We start from the raw sequence: 7,250 nt of genomic DNA, 5'->3' as shown, positions 1-7,250 counted from the left end.
TTTTTTTTTTGACTAAGTAAGCCACTTCTGTTAAAAAATTACATAACTGGAACATGCAATAAAAGAATATTTACTTTTAGATGAAACTAATATATTTCACAATGGCACACACTCTGGTGGCCAATGATTAACTAGATCAGACAGTTCATCTCTGATTTAATCTCTCTGGTAGATAGAGCTCACGCTTTCACTTGCCTTTCTTAGCTAGACATTTTAATGAAGTTCTGTCCTTGTCTGCTCTCACCACATATGGTCCTAATGAACCTGACTAGTCAGTGATATCCATGCTACTATCTGCAGTATCACAGTCCCTGCTTAACAGTGCAGGGCTAGCCACAACTCATTTTGTCTGAGAGTGACTGAAAACATCAAAGGCCTCAGGAGAGTGAATACAGAAGTGGCACTGGGGATACCTATTTGGACTGCACATGAGACAAACCTCCTATTACTGTAAAGGTAAGGAGCATTCTATAAATGTTTTAATCCATTCTCAGCCAGCTCTCACCACTACTTCAAGTATTGCAGAAATAAGAACATCTGTCTAGGTAAACAACTAAACCCACTCTCAAGAAGCCATTTCTCACCTGTCATCCGTACTATTACTTCTTAGAGGGCACTGATGTTGTGAAGTTCTGTATAGGATTCAGCGAGTAAAGATACTGCAGCACACTACTCAGCTAGCAATGGGATGGCTTTTTACCTTCTCTGTGAAGGTTAAAGGTAACCTTGGAGATCATCTACAGTTCAAATAAATGCCTTAGGCACATCAAAATTACAGAAATTAACCCCATCATGATTAAAATGAAGCTTTTGGAAAACAGACAGCCACAGCACCACCTGAAAAGGAGGGCTGACATAGTAATTTAAGGGGAAATTGAACATTCCTCATACTATATTCTGTGCTCAAGGTATGGATTTCCTCCTATTTTTTTGACCAAATGGTACTTAGACCAAGCTTCAGATACAAGAGAAAAACATACTGCCATAACCAAAACAACGCTATCTACTAGTAAACTATGTTACATAATTTCTTTAGAGGTAGCAAAAAAGGCTTTAAAAAAAAAAACCCACCACAAAAACCACCCAACTTTGGGCTGCTACACTTAAATAGCTTTAAAAAAGCTATATAAATGACTATTGATACGTTCATAAACATGAACTGCCAGAAGACATAAGCATATCCTTTAATTCTCTGAAGATAATTAATTACCTCAATATTATAGTAAAGCATATATCAGAAAAACTGTGCTATTTATGGGAAGAGCAATGATTGTACCACAGCTTTCCTACTCTGAATGCAAACTTTTTGTATTTCAGTCTTTAAATGTGACAAACCTCTTCTGAATTCTGAAGCCAGAGTATTACATAGGCGATAGTATCTTCAGCCTCAAGAGTTGTCTGCAAATATTCTTTTGGAACAACTTTTCCTTGGAAAATTATTTCCCCAGTCTTTTCTGTAATCTTTGGAAGTTAAAGAGTCAATGGAATTGTGCCATAGCTAGCATGCAGAATCTTACACAGTTTGAAATCCTGAGCTGTTAAAGCACTGATGAGTAATTTCTTCCACCTCCAAATATCATCTATTGTCTCGTCTCCCCTCTTCTTTCCCTGACACTTAGGCTAGCTCCTGTCAGGTATTTATAGGAAACGTCAACAGTGCTTCCTTAGGTGGGAGAGAATCATTCCCCAGAAAATATGTATATAATCTGTCCAATAACTTTTGAGCAATTTCCTGTGCCTCCTTGAACAAGAGTTGAGTAATCCAATGAGTCAACATTTCAGGGTTTTTAAAATTATTTTTATTTTAAGCAATGAGTTCAAACTAAGAGAATCACCAACAGAAGAGAAACAGGTACTGGCCTATAGGAGCTACCATGTGAATTCTGTTCCTTTTTATAGCTGGCAGAAACTTGTGTCAGGAAAAACTTAAGCTGTGTTACTTCTGTCTCTAACTAGCAACATGCTGGAGCTTCTGCAGCTTTGCCCACAGTAAGCAGCTATGCAGTTCCTACATAACTACATTACAGTGACTACAATTTGGACCCTAAGGACAATGGTGCCAGAAGCAAAAATGAGTAACTCAATAATGAAGAAGATACAAGTTTGACCTTTTTAAAGGTATCTTTCAAGAAGAATTGGCTCAACTCCTTGAGACGGAATGCTGTTCTTAGGCAGGACTGGAAGATTAATATCACTGAAAACAGTCTTGCACAAAACAACTTCTGTTTCAAAATATCAAAAACGTCAGTGCCAGAGGCACATACCAGAGTAAGGAATACAGGAAGAATAAATAGGAAGGAACAAGAAAAACATTATTATAGACTTCCAAGAGCTTCTGGGGAATGAAGGAATAGCAGTGTTTCTTAAACAAGAGCTTGTTTAATAAAAAAGCCAGGATCTTCCAAAGTAGCAATGTTAATATATGCCATAAATTCTGAAATATTTTAAGAAGAGATTGGAATAACTGTGAAAAAATAACAGAATGGCAATTACCCTCCACCATGCTCCCGCCTCGTTTTAGATTAAAACCGATGCATGTGGCTAGACTTTACTGTCAGACAGAGGAAGACCTTAAGTAGAACATCTGCATGCATACACACACAATCACCATGCAAACACTTCAGGAGCACAGAGGATCAGTCATCCCAGAGAGATTAATTAACACTGAAACTAATCTCAGTCAAACTGCCATAATAAACTGCACATATTAATTCCATTTATACGCTTGAATAAATTTCCAATCCATAACCAAACAAGAATGAAAAGGTAAAAGCTAACATGCTTTTCCAGTCTGAGGCTCTCTCCTGTTACCACAGTTTGAGGAAGGTAATTGGGTCTCATACCAAGTTCAGTAAGCAAGTGAAGAGTCACATGGAAACAGAAGAAGAGCTCTTTTAGATTTGGTCTTGAGAGAAGTACATTAAGCCATTTTTCCTCTTTATTTGCTACTCCATCTTTCTAAACTTTTAAGGGAGGTAAATAAACTTCTTAATCTTAAATTGGCACCAGTTAAGCTTGATTTTAAGGCAACTGGCTCATAAAAAAAATAAATTCTACTCTTCTAGACACTCCCCAAGTAACTCTGGCAAAGACTAGAACTCTTTAAGACATTGATGGAGCGTATGAAAAAGGCAACATAATTCCACTGAGCACTAAAGACAAATGTAGGCATTAATATGCCAGGTTAGACATGCAGAAAATGTCTTTGGTTATTCATTAGCTACAGTAGCTCCTTTATCCTGTAGTAAGACAATGGGAACAGCCTTAACTTTTGTGTTCCCAAAAAACCACACTAAAATATGTATGTACAAATGCTGGAAGAAATATGCTCTTGAAAAAACCCTCTTAAAAAGGACTGTAGAGCACCATGGTGGCAAATTTATTTTGAAACTAGGACATTTAAACTCAAAAATCTTGTTTCAACAGAGATCTGGTTACATTCAGAGAACAAATTTTTCCAGATTTCTTTTCACACACAAAAAATATCATGTCTAGTTCTGGCATTTAAAGAATGAAAAACTAAAAATCCAGAGTCAAAATTATCTAATTCATGAACTAAGAGAACATCTGCAGATTTAAGTAACTCCACAACTAATATGAATTTACCAATATTCCCAAATGAAGCAAGCGGCACACCACAGTTTATGACTATACTTTAGACGTGTGAATATCTTGGGGACTCTTAACTGTACTAGCACCAATAGGAGACATTCCTAATGGTCAGGATTCAATTTTACTGAAAATTTTATCAGCAAGAAGAGTTTCCAGAGGTATTCTGGAGATTACTTTGCAAAATGACAAAAGTTTTCTCATTCATATGACAAATAACTAGCAGCAGTTTAATCATATTACACAATTTTAGAGAAAATTGAAAATTAACACCTACAATGAATGCATTCTCCCTGTGTAATTAGACAATAATTAAATGCTTGGTAGTAGCAAAAGGTTAGGAATAAATGTAGAAAAACAAACAATAATCCAAGAAGTGATTTGTCTAACTGTACAACTTCACCAGCAATAACACTGAGAGCTTCACTTTTTTTGTGGCAAGACAGAACAATTAATAGAATACCTTCACTAGAATGGAAAAAAAAAAAAAGAAAAAGATGGCAAACTTCACTATGAGAAAAACTAAGATGCTGAACAATTTCCTGCAATAATTTTTGAACTGAAAAAAAAAAATTTTTTTTAATAGATTCCTCATCTCACTGCAAGTCATAAGCAAGTTTTCCTCTGTTTCCTAACAAGGAATGAGGTGTTATTTAATTTTCTACTCTGTCAATAAAATTATCAACATCTAGAATATCACAAATGCTTCCATAAAATCTGAATTTCACAGCATTCATTTCACAATTTGTTGATAAAGATTCACCTTTCAAGTTCAATCGTGAACACAGGACTGTTATTTCAGTAAAAGTTAGTAATATCTCTACAAAGGTGATCCTAATTAACCACTGCTTACAGCTGTCACTTTACAACAGAGGCACTTATGAAGACATAGCCTTAGTCCAAGTCCCACCCTGAATTTACAGCAGCACCTATAGTGGAAGAGGTCAGAATAAGCACCAGGCCAGGGCCCTTGCATCCACAGGAAGGATGCTTCCAACCAGATTGTTTCCTCAGTGAAAAAACTCAAACCTGAATTTAAGAGTAAGAATGGTTCTAGGCTAAAAATGTGTTCGCTTCAAATAATGTAACACCCAGTTTATACCCAAAACCCAGTTCTGTATGAGTATCTATGTGACTGAAATCACAGTTCTAAGATGAAACAAACAGAACAATCTAATCTCTGCATAACCTGTAGGGGCGTGGGACAGGAAGCATCTTTCTACTAATACAAATCATAACAATTATGCATGTTTCTTACCTGTTTTTTCTATGAAAAGTTGGTTAATAGTGCTTATCAAGCTCCCTCCCAGCTAGCATCAAAAGCACGAAGTGCCTAGGTCCAGAGTCTCCCACATGCATTTAATTCTTGTCTCATCTTCTTCTACTGGAAACCTTTGACCATTACAGAGTCCGGACACCTCTATAACTATAAAATATAAAAGAAATACCTGGGCCCCCCAACAGTGTCCTCTTCAAACAGATACCAGAGATGCTCACAGTTATACCATGCCTATACAGATAAACGTTGGTTAAACATGAAACTGTCATCCAGCAGAAGAATCAGATACAAACTTGCATTTTAAACATTTGTGGTCTAAAATGAGGTCTTACAGTTTTAAAATAACAATCTTCTACACTAGATAAAACAACCCTTCCAATTCACTATCAGTACAACATCATACTATGTACATGCATAATATGTACATGGTCCGCATGGGCTGACACAGCCACTAAGAACGCAGGGCCAACCTCCCCAGTAGATAAGAGAGCAAAATGACTGAGGGGAGCTCAAAGTGCTTAAGAAGTTTGGTTAGAATAACATTTTAACACCTGAACTAAATTAATCTACATTGCTGTAGGCTTGACATGAGCATTAAAGAGTTTACTAGGCAGTTACAAAATTTCAATTCACAGACAGGCTGAGGTCAAACAGGACTTCTGGAGGTCATCAGGCCCAGTCACCTAGCACAGGCTGCCCAGGAGCACCTGCAGATGACTTCTGAGTATCTCCAAGGATGGAGATTCCGAAGCCTCTCTGGACAATCTGATGCAATGTTCACTCACCCTCACAGTAAAAATAAAAGTTTCCTTATGTTCAGAACTCTGTACTAAAGTCCATCAACACTATTATTCTTCCTAATAAAAACAGTTTCCCAGGGAGAATACTGGGAATGTCAGCAGGGAAAAGAAAATCTGAAAGCTCTTCCATTAAATCTAGGAAACTAAGTCTACTGGTAAATGCCACTGCCATATAACACAAAGAAATAATAGAATAAAAATTGGAAGTTCAGGAGACCAACATTTGTGTGGCTAACAATTACATCACTTTTAGTGCTTCATTTGAATATGCAGAAAGAATGTTTGGAACAAAAATTTGGAACAGTGTTCAAATCCCAAGCTAACCATTTTGGAAGACAGCCCATGTTAACATGCCTTAATTTAAAACGCTGCACGTCTACCAACTGTTAAAAGTACATTTGTGTTGGCCAGATTTAAGGAAGAATTTATTCACAACATTCCATTCTGCATAACGTCACAAAGCCAATACAAAGTCTACAAGCCTCGGATTATGATACAAATCTGAGTACATTGGTTCTTTAAGTGTTTTGCCTCTGTGTACCATAAACTGATAAACAGGATTTACATTACAAGCTATGTCTGACCATGAGAAGTGTTAGAAATTGCTGTATCTGGAGCTACTCGCAGATTTTGCAATTTTTAGCTTGGACACTGAAAATGTAGAACGTCTTTCAGCACTAGGTAAATCCTGGTTCAAAAACAGTTCTTCTAATTTCCTCACACGAACTCATCTCCCTGTAAGCTGTATTTGCTCAATGAATAGGCCTTCACTAATGGAGTTCTACAAGAAATTAGCCACAAGGTCTTGCCTGACTATTTATGAAGTGACATAGCACTACTCCAGTTTGATGACCTCCATCATGACATTTTCATAGATAAAAAAGTCAAAAAGCTTTAACAAAGTCTAGGTTTGAAGAGGATATTCACAGTAGCAGCATATACCATTTTAATTAGGTATCATATTGGCTTCATCTACTTAATGCATTTAGGAAGACATTAAGAAAAAACAGTCCTTGTAAACTACTTAAAATTCTCATGACAAGCCTTTCTACAATTTAACTGAAAGCTAAGACAAATCTACAGTAACAGGATTTTTATCTGAAATTAAATATAAGTCATTCAAACCAGGTATTTTATCAGCTTGAGTAGAGTTAGAGGCAGTTAATTTTAATCTTCTGGTTTTATTTATTAGAGGAAACATACATGTGAGTATGCTCAAATCCCAAAGAATTAAGAGTATATCCATGTATGACATCTCAAGAAGGTCATTTCCACAGAAGGATTAGTATACAAATAATAAAGAATTTGTGACAACATTTCCTTCAATACTGAGATATATCTATTCAAAGCATAGAAGACTTCAAATATTAAAAAAGAATGAACAACCTGCTTTAGGGAACACACCTGTATGACAGGATCTCAACCAAATTGACTTTCTGTAGAGAACTGAAATCGCACCTGCAGCATTGAAAATGTTGTCAGCTTTAAGAGCCTATTCAGATCACATTTTGTAGTCATGACAACACAGGGGTTTTTTTCAATTATTCCCCCCCCCCCCCAAT

The 7,250-nt window shown here is 36.5% G+C and overlaps 1 protein-coding gene across 6 annotated transcripts in view; it reads right to left on the bottom strand.

Annotated features, from left to right (window-relative positions):
• The window catches only part of PER2 (period circadian regulator 2), a 40,474-nt gene that overhangs the window by 32,146 nt on the left and 1,078 nt on the right, over positions 1–7,250 (bottom strand). For 2 of the 6 annotated variants that reach the window (XM_026854687.1, XM_026854693.1), the window contains exons 2-4: positions 7,093–7,146; positions 4,868–5,119; positions 3,607–3,785 (exon numbers count right to left, since the gene is read on the bottom strand). The gene's annotated coding sequence lies outside the window, so the exon portion shown is untranslated. The remainder of the gene's footprint in view (positions 1–3,606; positions 3,786–4,867; positions 5,120–7,092; positions 7,147–7,250) is intronic. The other 4 variants (XM_026854692.1, XM_026854691.1, XM_026854688.1 and 1 more) reach the window with 4 other exon arrangements.

The sequence above is a fragment of the Athene cunicularia genome, assembly GCF_003259725.1.
Source record: "Athene cunicularia isolate RWA chromosome 9 unlocalized genomic scaffold, athCun1 chr9_part1, whole genome shotgun sequence".
Taxonomy (NCBI): Eukaryota; Metazoa; Chordata; class Aves; order Strigiformes; family Strigidae; genus Athene; species Athene cunicularia.
The sequence above is the reverse complement of the archived record's forward strand: the minus strand, read 5'-3'. Positions and strand labels throughout refer to the sequence as shown.